Source organism: Danio rerio, chromosome 4, assembly GCF_049306965.1.
Source record: "Danio rerio strain Tuebingen ecotype United States chromosome 4, GRCz12tu, whole genome shotgun sequence".
Classification (NCBI taxonomy): domain Eukaryota; kingdom Metazoa; phylum Chordata; class Actinopteri; order Cypriniformes; family Danionidae; genus Danio; species Danio rerio.
Window position 1 is genome coordinate 11,442,577 of NC_133179.1, and position 15,756 is coordinate 11,458,332.

Sequence of the window (15,756 nt, forward strand, 5' to 3'; positions counted from 1 at the left end):
ATATATATATATATATATATATATATATATATATATATATTAAGAAACAGCACTAACATACTATGTGTATTTATAATAATAAAAATATTTATTATTATCACTATTATTATCATCCCTACTTTTTAAAAGAATAGCTAATAGATTAAATAATAGATGATATGTTTTTTATATTAAAAATTATTATTATTTTATTATTAAAAATGTTGTGCCAGAGTTAGCTATAATATTTTTACTTTAGCTATAATATTTTTACTATTTTTAAAAATAGTACAATATACACGTACAGTATAATATATAAAACACATTATCAAATCAGTGGATGCATATTTGATTTTCTTCATGCCAAACTTTAAGCACAGTTTTAAATGATTAAAAGTGGTACTCTCTCTAATATGAACTGGTACTTTATTTATCTTTTTGCTGCTCCGACTGAAAAAAACTGATTTCTCGAGTATAACTGAACAATTACCTTTAATAGATGACCTAGACTGTCTTGAATTGTCCTTGCAGACAATCACATAGTTTGAGAGGTGGTGGTGCAGAATTGTTAAATATTTTATACATCAAACACACATCAGCAATATAAATGCTCTCAAAAAATGTTTTTTCTTCTTGCTCAAATTGAAGTTTCGAATTCGAATTTCGAGAGGATCATGTGCTTATGATTGACCACGGCTGGTCCTGCCTTAGCAAACACATGGTTCACAAATCAGCTGATTCCTAACTCACCATAAATAACCAGAGTTTTTTTACCTCAGTATCTTCATCTTGAAGAACGCCCCCCTTCTACACCTACTCCCTTTTCCTAGATAGGGCAGCACCAGCACTGTTGCCTCACAGAAAGAATGTCACTGGTTCAAGTTCTTACCTTGCCAGTTAACGTTTCTGTGTTTACATGTTCTCCCCGTGCTCGCGACAGTCCAAAGACATGCAACACAGTTTCCATAATTGTACTTTATTTATAGATAAAGATCTGTGGTTCTGCATACAATGACTTTATTTTGCTGGAGTTTATTGCCGTCACTTTACTATTCACTTTACTTCAGGATGCATAAATGCCGCATTGTACAGTAGGTCTATTTTTAGACATTCATAAGTATTCCTAATAAATCTTATAAATGTTGGAGACATACTCACTACACAAACGCGCTAAATCAAACTTCAGCAGAGTGTATTTGAGAGGGTACGAGAAGATCTGCGCTTGAGCAGTGTATATTTGAGGGGGCGTGCAAGAGGTTTTGAGCACAAGCAGAGGAACTCGGCGCGCAAGCACACTCGTATTGCACGTAAATGCGATCTCGACTTGTAATACTGCACTCATGACATTTCTCCATTTGTCATTGAAATAACACCCTAGGTAGTTGGTAGATTTGTGTAAAAGGTCTGCCGCAACAGCTGGAAAAAATCCTAGAAGAAACACTTCTTTTAACATTTAGTAAAAATAACAAGTGTACATAAAAAATAAACATTAATGCATGATTTTATTATACAAATTTATTTTCATAGATTTGTATGCATTAAAACTTGTTATTTCATTTATTTATTAGTATTTTTGTAACATTTTAATAGATTCTTATAAATGCACTCAAAAACTGATTTTGCTGCTTATTCAAAATACTTAAAATGAGTTAATATGAGTAAATGTCATTAGTAAATGTCAATAAGTCATTTTGTGGCCTTGTAGATTTCATTAATATTAATATGTACACTTTATTTAATAAAATTAATTTCCTGATTTTAGGGCACTTTTTTTGCTTTGAAATTAATTAAAAATGCCTGTAATAAAATCTAATCAATTTTATTATAAGAATTATCTGTTATTTTTGAATAATTTTAGAAAGAGAAAGTATTAATTAAATCCAACTTGATTTTATTATGAGAATTTAGCTGTTATTTTTGAATAATTTTAGAAAGAGAAAGTATTAATTAAATCCAACGTGATTGAAATGAGCATTTTCAAATTAGCCAGGGGCACACAAGTTAGTAATGCTGCGTCCAAAATCGCATACTTATGCACTATTCTACGCCATTTTTTAGTATAAATAGTGTAAGTAGTGTGTTCACACTGAAAACACTAAAAATAATAAGTACAGTTTAATTACCTGGATGATGCTCTCATTCAGCCGCTAAAATGAAGTGTGGAATGATGGACACTTCACGCACTCAACGACCGCAGTTTTGCTTACGTAGCGGAAGGGGCGGAGCTATCGGGCGCACATGTTGAATAACTTTATTTATTTTGGATGGTGAAAGCAAAATTCTTCTACGAGAGTGATTATAGCGCCTCCCGGTGGTGAATGCGGCAATACTCTCGGCAGGTATTATTTGATAATTTGGTCGTTTATTTCACTGATTTGGCAACCGTCAAACGTCATCAGGGAAACGGTTTCAATTTTCACTTAGTAAAAAAACATTAGTGTGCCATTTGGGACGCCACTAAATACATATACTATGCTGTTGAGTGTGTAAGTGCATAAGTACATAGTGTCAGGGTCAAGGTCATGGTCAAGGTAAAATTTATTGTCTCCCGTAGGAGAAATTTGTTTTAGAAAAAAAGGTTCTGCTGTACATCGACACCAACAAGACAACATGTAACATACATACACATTAAAATCTAATCCTAAAATACCTCCTAATATAAATATGATTCCATAAAATCAGTAATTTTAATAAAATTTTTATAAAAAAATAAAATAATTAAAGTACCATATGCCCCACTGCCCTCTGTTGTGCAAACCAATCCTGTTATCTTAGTCTTTGACCATCCTTCCTTGCTTGCTCGTTGATCAACTTAATTGAAAAAGGAACAAAAGAATGTTTAAATCTATTATGCTTGCACAACGGGACCCTATATCTTCTGCCAGAATTCATCAGCTCATATTCCACAGACAGCACATGTGAAGAATCATATAAAATCTTGTTGGCTTGTTGGATTGTGCACAACTCAAAGATGTCTTTTAGTGAACCAAGTGTCTTTTAGTGCATGAGTGCATAGTGTATAGTGTGCCATTTGGGACGCAGCTAATGAATTTATGTTGTACACTGAACAAGAAATAAGTTTTTGCTCATATCTTTATAAAATGGAAATAGTATGCTAATTGCATTCAAAAAATTTCCGTTCGAGAAAAAAAACTCATTTCATGTTCAATGCATTAAGATGCCAGATCAGCGGATGACTATAGTTATAATCAAATATGCCTTTAAATGCAACTGGCAGTGTTGTTTCCTCACTCTCTCTCTCCCTTTCAGATACTGTTTGTTTTTCAAAGAATCTCTCTCAGTGGAAATGTGTGTCTAGATGAACCAGAGCGCGCAAACAGATAAAGTTAAACAGAAATACCACAGAAGTCTATGCCACGATAACAGCCCCTGCACACCTTTGGTCTCCAAAGTGTTCAAAAGCATCTCGCTGTCAGGTGTGAGACAGCAGCAGAAGGAAGAGATCTGATAACATTGACAGCGAACCCAAAAGGGCAGCGGGCACATAAAGGGTCTGCGGTGGAACATGTACAGCTGCTGCCTGGAGTTATTCTGGTCACAGATCACCCGCAGAGCAGCAGCGTAACACGTTACACGCATACAGAGAGAAACAGCTGGATAGAAAAGTGTTCACTACTGCATCTAATCACTAACCAATGCGGAGGGATTTTTAGGCATTTTGCACACACTTTTGCAATTGCAGTACATGTTATGGCTTTGAAATCAATCTTCATTTACATTTTACAATTATACTTTTCAATTCTCAGAAAATAGTTCTAAATGACTGCATAAATGATATATGATGAGTCTTATGGTTCTGTGTTTTTAATGAGTCAATACTGCGTTCAAATCTATGATATAAACATATGTGATAAAAAGATGGCCAATTCTTCAAATGTAACTTAAGATACTTAATAAACAAAACATTTAAGTGACAATATAGTTTAGGTAACAATTAACACTATTAACTAGTGACTTATGACCAGCCTGTTATTAAATTATAAGTTATATAAGACATAAGATATACTATAAATAATAATAAAAGGCAAAAGTCATATATTAATGATTTATTGGTTTCCATTTGAGAAAGATATGAGCAAAAACTCATGCCATGTTCAATGCACTAAAATGCCAGATCACAGAGGGACTATGGTAATAAACAAAGATAGGTTTAAATGCAACTGGCGTCCATTTAAATTTATTTATCATAAGACATATGATAGATTATAATAAAAAAGCAAATTAGGATTTTATTGATGCAAAAGTCATAGTTAATGGTTTATTATTAGCAATAATTGCACATTTAAATTAAATGTGATTTTTGGGGGGTGAAACTTATGTTCAAGTCACTTAAATTTGTTCAGTTAAATTAATTGATTTGTGTTGGGACAACATAAATAAATTGTGTGGCTGTTTTTACAGAATACACACAATATGGAAAAAAATGCAGGGTTAAACACATTTAGTTTATGTTATAGACTGAACACGAACTTTCTAAAATGCAAATTGTATGTACATTGCGTCTGTTTCCTTTGCAATTAACATACAATTTCCATTTGAAAAAGATATGAGCAAAAACTCATTTCATCTCCAATGCACTAAGATGGCAGATCACAGAAGGATTATAGTTATAATCAATTATGTCTTGAAAGAGTGCTACTCATGAATGCCTTGCATGAATGAAACTGGCATTTAATTAGTGGCTTATTACCAGCCTGTTATTAAAATATAAGCTATCACGCAAAGTGGCTTCCCGGTCCAAGCACTCTATCAAACTATAGGAAGACTCAACAAATGGTAATTATAAACATTTACAAAGTGATGTAATACTTTCGAAAATTACGATCATAATATATTTACAGTTGAAGTCAGAATTATTAGCCCCCCATTGAATTTTTTTCTCTATTTTCTTAAATATTTCTCAAATGATGTTTAACAGAGCAAGGAAATTTTTACAGTATGTCTGATAATATGTTTTCTTCTGAAGAAAATCTTATTTGTTTTATTTTGACTAGAATAAAAGCAGTTAAATTTTTTAAACAACATTTTAAGGACAAAATTATTAGCCCCTTTAGACTAATTTTTGTTCTGATAGAACAAACCATCGTTATACAATAAGTTGGCTAATTACCCTAACCTGCCAAGTTAACCTAATTAACCTAGTTAAGCCTTTAAATGTCACTTTAAGCTGTATAGAAGTGTCTTGAAAAATATCTAGTCAAATATTATTTACTGTCATCATGGCAAAGATAAAATAAATATCAGTTATTAGAAATGTGATTATTAAAAATATTATGTTTAGAAATGTGTTGAAAAAAAAAAACGGGGAAAAAAATAAACAAGGGGGCTAATAATTCAGAGGGGTCTAATAATTCTGACTTTAACTGTATATATATCAATGCCTTATATCAGATGGCCAGAAAGTGATTAATCTTTTATAAGTTGCTCAAATATTTGTAATGCAGCAAGTCCTGAGACTGTTGTGTACATCATGATTTAATATAAAATTAAACTTAATTGAGTAATATGACTAAAAAGGGGTCATAAATAAATATTTTTTCAATTAAAATGAGCAGTGGTGTTACGCACCGTTGTGTAATGCAAAGGAGAAAATCGAAGTGCAGTTCCAAATGCAGCATTTAACAAACATTTAATGAAAGACTATAACAAAACAAAACTAAAACAAGGCAAAACTCACCAAGAAACACACGGGCATCATGAGAGCAACAACAACAACATCAAAAACAACAAAGATGGCAACGAAAGGGGAACGTAATCTAATATAGATAGTCCTGTAATTAGTAGGAATAAACCACAGCTGTGAGTATGTGAGTGTGGGTGTGTGTGTCCAAGTGACCATCAGCTGTGGCAGGAGAGATTAGTGCAAAGCATCCAGGTAGTGGTAGTTTATATAGTGTGTGTGCAGTTTTCCAGCAATCAGTGCAGGTTAGATCGCTGGTGATGGTGACAATCGGTTTGGGCCCAGAAAGAGTATTCCTCATGTCATGACAAAGAGATATGAGATATAAAATAGATTATAAATAATAATAAAAAGCAAAGTTGGTATTACACTGAGACAAAAGTCTAAGTTAGTGTTAATAATGTTAATAAAGTCATAGTTAATAGCAATATTTGTACCTTAAAATTAAATGTGACAAAAATATATTTCAATATTTTTTTACATTTAGAAATTATAATTTTTATTTAAAATTATACATAAGATTATTATTATTCAGTTTTTTTAATAATACTGTGCATGCAGAAACAAATGTTGCTTTCCATTATTTTGAAATTAATTGTAATTTTATTTGGAAAACTACAATTTTCTATTTAAATTAAATAGTATTATTGTTATTTTAAAATACGAATACTTGTCGTAACCACTGTTCTAACCATCTAGCAGATAAAGCTCCTTTATAAACGTATATCCGTGTTTTCAGCAGACTCTCCAGCAATGGAAACGTCTCTAATACTGATCATGAATTATCAGCCGATCATTCACAGAGCTACAGTATCATTCACTCCTGCCCATTGATCTTATATAAGACTCTTTTATATAACCCAGTGTACTTGATTACATAAGGTGTGAAGATCACCTTTAACAGTCTCAGAACCACCATAAATAACACACTTTTGTCACATTCCTCTATTGAAGAGAAATGTCTGGGTTGCTTTACATCCATGAATAGACACTTTTAGAGGCTGTGGGCTGATATGAATGAAAATATCTTTCAATATTTCAACCCCTGTGAGCCAACGCTAAGTGAAGGTTTTATGCGGCATGGATTTGTTAGTTATGACTTGCGCTCTAAAAGCCAATACGGCCTTCTGATATGCGGCCACGCTTGGCCAAATGTCTCACTGGTGAATGTTTCAGATGAACGCTTTCGTGAGATATCTTTCTCAGGGAGCTTAATTCACAGAATATAAAAACTACACGGCCATTTATTCAACACTCAAGAATGCATTGGTGTTATTGCTTTATATAACAAAGAAAGCACAGTTCATTTTATAGGAAGACACTACAAGAAAAATTGTTTAAGGTGCAGAAATATGTCTTATTTTACTCAGTAAAAATAAAAGATGTAGGTGTAAAATGATTGGATATTTTCTGGTTAACAGATACTGGTGGAACATACAGTGGGGTAAATAAGTATTCATCATGTATTGAATAAGTATTCATCATAACTTTTCAATACAGATGGAAAGGGGCAACCATTACTGCATCCAAAATGGTAAAAAGCCTTGGAGTAACGATTGATGACCAACTAAACTTCTCTGACCACATTTCTAGAACTGCTCAATCTTGCAGATTCACACTCTATAACATCAGAAAGGTCCGACCCTTCCTATCTGAACATGCAGCTCAACTCCTTGTTCAAGCTCTTGTTCTCTCCAGACTGGATTATTGCAACTCTCTACTAGCGGGGCTTCCAGCAAACTCCATCAAACCTCTTCAGCTGCTTCAGAACGCAGCAGCACGAGTGGTCTTTAATGTACCTAAAAGAGCACATGTCACTCCGCTACTCACCCGTTTGCACTGGCTGCCAGTTGCTGCTCGCATCAAATTCAAAGCTCTGATGTTTTCTTATAAAGTGACCTCTGGCTTTGCTTCTTATCTGCTCTCACTTCTGCAGATTTATGTGCCCTCCAGAAACTTGCGTTCAGTGAATGAACGTCGCCTCGTGGTTCCATCCCTAAGAGGGAAGAAATCACTTTCCCGAACTCTCTCATTCAATCTGCCCAGTTGGTGGAATGAATTCCCTCACTGCATCAGAACGGCAGAGTCTGTCTTCAAGAAACGACTAAAAACTCAACTAATTAGTCTCCACTTTCCTTCCTAATCTGCAATTGTCTCTCTGGCTATAACACTAACTGTACTCAAAAAAAATAAAAAATAAAATAAAAATTCTTACATTACCAATTACCTAATAATATTTCTAAAGGAGCTGTTGACAACAAATTGAATTAGTTTTTGGTAAAACCCTAACCTAACAGAGTTAGGCATGTAGATGCAATCTAACTTAAATTCACAAACCATCAATATAAAGTGTGACCGATAACGTAAAGGTAAGGTAAAAAATACCTTAATTAGTCCAAACCTTTGACTGCTAGTTATTCTGCAGTCTACATAAACATACAAAGCGTACTACTGTTTCTTCCACAAGAGTCATATGAGGACACTTTATAGTGAATCATGCGAGACTGCAGAGAAACAATCAAATCTACAAGCTGTTTCTTCTACATAATAAACACACTGATGTTTGCCTTTAAGTCAAAGTTCTGGACGGCAAGCTTTAACAATCAGGGTTTAATCTCTTGCTGACTGAAGGCGACGAGTAAATCACCAGAGAGTTACTGCTCAACATCTTCCTTCCATCATGTTGTCTTAAGGTCCAAGCTAAGTCACTCCACTCTCACCTCTCAACATTTAAGACCAATTTCCCCAAATAACCTTCCGCAAATGTTTGTTAACCTATTAGATGCGTTGCAGGGTGACTGTTGGTAGCTTAACATGTCATGCAGGGCTCATCGTCATCCATTAAACACAGATGTGGCTGTAGACCCATGCTGAGACGCTCCTTTCCATCCCTGCCCACCGTCTTGTACAAAAAAGCCGATGGCGGAGATTAGCGGTGGACGCTCTGTCTAATTGGAGTTTAATTATAGCCTAGCTAGGCGGTAGGGAAGACCTGCACCGGCAGTCCCCAACAAGTATTGACTGGCGACGGGGTTGCCTTGGCAACGGGGCAATCAAAGAGCAAGGCTGATGAATGGTGAACGTCTGTTTCAGAGTAAAGCTGTGGTCCAGAGCATTTTTGCACTGGAAAGAAGACACATGCATGCATATGTTAAGCCTCGGAGGTATCTGATATCGACAGTATTACTGTTTAATGTATGTTGGGGTCAAATAACCAACATTAATGCATGTTTATTGGTGCACAACAGATGTTTCGATTTAACCGCTCTGTGATTGCAAGCTATTGTTATTATAAACACATATTACTAGAACTTTCTATATACACTATACAATCAGATATGGGACTGCGCAGAGATTTCAGTTTGCTCTTTTGACATTTTAATGCCATTTGTTGCCATGGTGATCCTATAAATGATAGCAGTAACGAGAATACAGTAATTGATTTTCATTCATCAAGCTCCCTCCTTCTGATTTATTTTCTTCTAGACAATGAGGAAAGAATAAACATTTAACATAATGATAATTAAATGCTTGATTGTTTTCATTTAATAATTGACAATTAGAACAATTTATTGATTAAGCCTTATCCAAATTCTATTTTTTAAACCCCTACCCATTCCCCTTGGCCCTTGAAACAGAGTGTGAAGGGGAAGGGCTTCAAATGTACCCCTTAGAGACCATATGTCATCGTGATCTCTTGCTTTATATGAGATTAACCATGGTGACTGCTGTAGTTATGCAGTTGCATTATTATTTGGTATTTATCTTTAGGAAATCACTAAAGACAACAATATAATGTTATCATGACAATAAAATTTGGCAATAAGATAGTAACTGTACTGGCCATAATCATCAATGTAACCACATGAAAACAACATTAACATTATACCAGACAGTGTAAAAAGCCCATATAAAGCCTCAAGACAGGTTATTTCGGTGTCATCGAATCTCAGAATGATGTGGGACTGCTATACACGAGTTATTATTATAGATTAGACAGCAAAATTTAGCAGTTTTTTTTTTTTAGCTTAACAGTAAAACACAAATGAGGTTATGAATAAATTAAAATATATACTTGGTTGTTGTAAAAATTCATAATAATGTCAAAAAAAAAAACTAATTTGTGCATCTCTTTACTTCCGTGTGCAGCCATGCTGCTGTTGTAGCTGGTGTATTCTAGGAAATTTTCTTACCCCTTAGTTTCGAGTGTGCACCTGAAAAATCTTTGTTTCGAGGGCTATTCAGCCCTTTCCCTTAGCCCTACGCCTTGAAGCTAAAGAGAATCGGGACAACCCTATCCCTTCACGTGAACGCAAAAAATAAGGGATAAGGGCAGGGACTAATTTAATAACAATAATAATATAATAAGGGCACCTCATTTTACAAATCCCCCACCTCACACGCACCCCGCCCCGCTCTTCACTTTCTCCACGACAATCATGCCAAATCCGTTAACCCTATATGTTCCAGGACCTCACAATTTACAAATGAAGCATAAGGGTATGGGGAAGGGCTAAGGGGTAGAATTGGGCCTTAGTCAATTAAAGGGCATGAGATCTGGCTTTTGGCTTGTGTAATGGCTGTGCTGTCACAACGGCATAGGCAGAATAGTATCTGGCTGGCTGGAAGGGCTTTTAAATGAACCAGATAAACAAGTATTTTTGAAAACATTTTCCAAATTTACCAAAATAATTGTGAATTAATTGTGAAATTTACCGGCAATTTCTGAGGGAAATTGTTTCTTAACCATTTTGGTTTTTCAGTGGATGGTATTGCTTTATTGCAGTATTACTTTAACAGCATTAATTTATTATGTTATTACTTTAATAGTATTACATTACCGACAAAAAATGAACTTTACTAATCCTACTATTAACAATAACACAATTATTATTATTATTTATTGGTTGTTCATTCATTCATTTCCTTATTAAGATGCAAATCTAAAGCAATTCCTACTTGTAATTTTAGCAACATATGTCTAAGGATTGTACATTTTTGTTAGTCTCTGATTAGAACAATATACTGGGTGCGAATTACAGGGGGTTTGAGGGTGAGGGTGAGGGTGGGGTAGATAAAAAAATATTTTAATACTGAGAAATAAGTTGCTCTGCTTTGTATTTTAAATATTAATTTTCATAATTATAATTACTATTTAAAAATCTAATTAATATTATAAGTATACATTTGACCACCCCTATAATGGTACATACCAGTATGAATGCATAATCACGCCAATCAGTCTGTGAGGAAAAAAAGTTACCAACAATCTGATACCGGCAGATCTAGAGCACCAATAGACAACATAACTGTTCACAAGTTTTCATAAAATAGCTGTGTTTCCACATATAGCCTAAAAGTAAAGTCAAATTAGATGCATATGACTTACAGTAACCTTAGAAGTACCTAATCAGATACTGTAGGTCAGAATACACAAAATATCCCACACTAAAAACTTTTATTAATTAGATGTTATTTAAATAAATACATACATTTGATTTACTGAAGCATGTATTACAAAAACTAACATTGCTGAAAAAAGTTGACCCCTCCGATCATCAATGTATAATTCGCACCCTGACTAAATACAGTATTATTCATGTTATTTCTCTGTTGTTTTTGGTCTGAGCATCACAAGACCATAAATGATAAAAAAAGGAACTGAAAGCTACTGGAAAAAAATATATAATTTAGTCATTCTAATAGCTTGCAAGCTTGCGACCAAACAATCAAGCATTTCAATCTCAACTCTGCCTGATAGACATGCATTAAGCAATGTGTTACAGTTCTGTGAGAATGACTCTTTTATGAATAATGACTTCACAGGGGGTGTCCAGAGGGTTAGCCATCCAGAGGTAATCACTCAGAACAGCCCAGTGTGAGGCTCTCACTGGCCTCCACTCATCTTTAGATGTCTGTGTGCGCCCATGAATATGTGATTGTGTGTGGAAAAAAGTAATGATCAGAAATTTTAGAGCACGCTTGTGTGCGTTTCTCCAGGATATGCATTAATAGACAAACTCTAGTTATTCTGAGAGGACAGCATAAAGGTTTTGCTGATGTATTGCGTAAATATATCATATAAAACAAAATGACATATCACAAAGTCACATATCACACAAAATAAGATACAGCATGAGCATTAAATCACATAAAACATACACTAACTGACAAAAGTCGTCACCTGTCCAAGTTTTAAGAGCAACAAATAATAACTTGACTTCTAGTTGATCATTTGGTATCAGAAGTGGCTTATATTAAAGACAAAGGCCTCTAGATAACGCTTATTTTAACTAAATAAATTATGATAATACGTTGATTTTTAACTATTTAATTAAGACAGTAAGGTCTGACTTTGCTCAAACAAAAGTCTTGTCACTGAACTGAAATATATAAAGTCATGGTGCAGTGGAAAAATAATGAAGATTGTGTATGACTTTCGTGAACTTGAAAGACTGCATCCATACATCTCTGCAATGACTCAATTAACTTATTAATAAAGTCATCTGGAATGGCAAAGAAAGCGTTCTTGCAGGACTCCCAGAGTTCATCAGGATTCTTTGGATTCATCTTCAATGCCTCCTCCTTCATTTTACCCCAGAGAAGCTCAATAATGTTCATATCTAGTGACTGGGCTGGCCTATCCTGCAGCATCTTGACCTTCTTTGCTTTCAGGAACTTTAATTTGGAGGCTGAAGTATGAGAAGGAGCGCTATCCTGCTGAAGAATTTGCCATCTCCTGTGGTTTGTAAAGTAATGGGCAGCACAAATGTCTTGATACCTCAGGCTGTTAATGTTGCCATCCACTCTGCAATTCTCTCGCATACTGAATGTAACTCCAAACCATGATTTTCCCTTTACCAAACTTGACTGATTTCTATGAGAATCTTGGGTTCATGTTGGTTCCAAAAGGTCTTCTGCAGTATTTGTGATGATTGAGATGCAGTTCAACAGATGATCCATTCTGTCACTTTTCCAAATGACCAACTTGAAGTCAAGTTATTACAACTGGTATCAATTACAAGACTTTTGTCAGGTAGTGTATAAGCCATAAGATGTATCCTTTCCAGTTTTGAATGGAAAATTGGTACCTGTTAGTTAGTGAGCTAGTGATCTACATAAAAAAAAAAAATGTCTGAAAGATCACCGTAAGTGAAACAACCTTGCTTTTAACAAGGCTCAATTTCCCAATCCCACAATGGTATTCTGGGGCAGTGAACCATCGCACAGATGAAGAATTCATTTAACCTTTAAAGGAATGAGAAGTGATGGAGCAAATTATACACGTGGCCTTAGGATCCTGTCTGTTAAGCATGTGATTAAAGAAAAACAACAGCTTCTAATTACTGGTCCATCAGCGGCAGGAGAAACAAGTAGCTGCATTTGACTTGGTTAAAGGTCAGCGTGCTGTTTTCTTATCCAACTACATCTAAAAATGACTTAAAATCGAATGTTTTTCTACCTCTTGAACTGTATGTCATATGTAAACACTGAATACATTTGCTGTATATTTTGCTAGCTGCTCACTGCTACATGATCACTAGCCTGTGACAGAGCATTATTGTATTTTAACTACCAAAACAAATTGGCTGGAAGCAGAGCTGGTGAGATAAATAACGCATTGAGAAATCTGCTCAATTTAATTATACTCATGCCTGAAATGTGCAAACATTTAAGAGAAGTCCTTGTGCGCTGTTTAGACGGCTTTGCCTGCCAAATAGCTCCATGTGTCACGAAAACAAACCTAAGTGATACTTCCTCCATGATGAGAGTGTGATATTTTCTCTGTAAATAAAGAGCCATTTGAAAGAGCAATTTGGGCTTCTGCAAGGAGAGTTCCTGCTGCTCTAATGGAGGCTGGTGAAGATGCGAGCCATGGGAGCAACTGTATTTAATGGCGTACTATAGAAACCATGCCACAGAAAAGCCCATAGGCAACACTTCATTTTATTTAAATCAAGCAATTAGCACATGCTATTTAATGCTGGTGTTTTGATCGACCTATTGCACCAGTCAATAGGGTCGAAGATGTGGAAAAATACATTTTATGATCAGCAAGTTACCATCAGTTCTCATAATTTGTCAATATCCATTGCCTACCATTGACCACCATGTTATAGTGAGACAACAGCATTTATCTACACTTATCTGAGCAAAATAATAGTAAGTGCTGCGTTTATTGCATCTGCTTGTGCACATTAACATTCATTTGAACTTTATCCAGAGCAAGAGTGGCTCTCAGCTTTAAGTACAGGCTGTTATAATTACATTTCAGCACCATGGACAGCCCCAATTGCTAGCACATTGAGGAGACTTCACATTGAATAACAGGTCACTTATGCCCAGAGACTGTATAATTGTAATGCCTTTTTTTTTTTTTTTTTTTTTTAAATTGTCATTCCTGGAAAGAGAAATTCACAGCCTATGGCACACACACACATTCACACACCTCTAAGAAAACAGGTAATGCATTTCCTAGCAATACACTGTTATCGTGATCGGCAAACGCATTAGGAAAGAGCATGATTGCATCCAACTGGAACAAACGCAAGACTCGAGCATGCATATGTTGCAAAATGTGGTATTAAATAATTGTTAAACATTGAATAGATAATTAGAAACTGAAATAATAAAAATAATAATATTGTAATAAATAATACGTTTATCTCTTGTAATTGTCTCAGAATTTACACTTTTTTTCTTGTTATTCATTTTTTCGATCTTATAATTTTCTGACTTTTATTTTTTAGAATTCCAAGTTTGCATCCTGCAATTTTTATTCTTGTAATATCTAACATTTCAGAGCAAAAGAATTCTAATATATATATATATATATATATATATATATATATATATATATATATATATATATATATATATATATATATATATATATATGCTTAGAAAAAAACTAAGAATTTCTAGAAATAATTCTGTATTGTGAAAAATAAAGTGAGCAAGATATAAATAAACTGAGATATATTTTATTTAAAAAGCTATGAACTCATATTTTAAGTTAGAAACTCTTTATAATTCTTACTTTTTTGTTAGAATTGGTATTTTTGCTAGATCTGAGTTTCTCAATACTCTCACAATTATATATTTCAATTACAATTATAAGATTTACTGATTTTAAATTACAGTCATTGTTTGGAATATTTTCAATGCATGGTAATAAAAATCTATCTAGCAGTTATTAATATTAAACAGCTTACATGCTGGTTTATTCAAAGTTGAAGTGCACCCTGAAACTTTAGTAAAACTGTATAACCACTCAGGAAAAACCATGCGCATCTGATTAGCATGAGATAAGTACATTCTCTGAAACCAGTGGTTTAACAGGGCACACACACACACACATACAGGTCTGCATGAGGATGATGCCTCAACTGCTCCCCAGTTTGTGTTTGGTTGTCAAGGAGATTGTCAGACTCTATGAACAGCGCTGAGCCAAGTACATAGTGTTCTCTCATTCATCAGACATGCATTCCCCGTGCTCTTTTGTTCTATTAAACACGATGTCTGCTCTCATTTGACTTTTTTTCTACAGTCTGACAACACAAATATGCATTTGTGGACTCCTTTTTACTGACAACAAAATGCACAAACTATTAGACAAACTTTAGCAGAGAGCCTTTAAAAGTGCGTACAGCTATTTAACTCAATGCTTATGCAACACAAAGCTTTGTTTTATACATGCAAATCTTTACATATAACTGAAAATGAAACTGTTTAAGCCATACACATGTACATACACACAGCATGTGTTAAATTTAATGTAGTAATAAAATAAGAACAATGATAATAAAATATTGTGTTGAATACCTATAATAAACATATAATAAACATTCAAAGTAGTATGTGTGTTAAATGTAATAGAGTAATATGATAAGAGCAGTGATTATAAGAACTTAATTCTATATAATACAGAACATTCAAAGTCATTTAAAATTAGTATTTTTTCATATAGCCTGTATATATATACACTTATGATCCTCCCTCTATGCAACGCGTGTCTCCTATTGGGCAGTGTGGAAATGCCCCAGAATGATCCACCGCGCCAAAGAAACTGGTGC

At 34.3% G+C, this 15,756-nt stretch overlaps 1 long non-coding RNA gene across 2 annotated transcripts in view; it reads right to left on the reverse strand.

Moving 5' to 3' along the window:
- The window catches only part of LOC137491393 (uncharacterized), an 89,289-nt gene that overhangs the window by 36,478 nt on the left and 37,055 nt on the right, over positions 1-15,756 (reverse strand). The window lies entirely within an intron of this gene.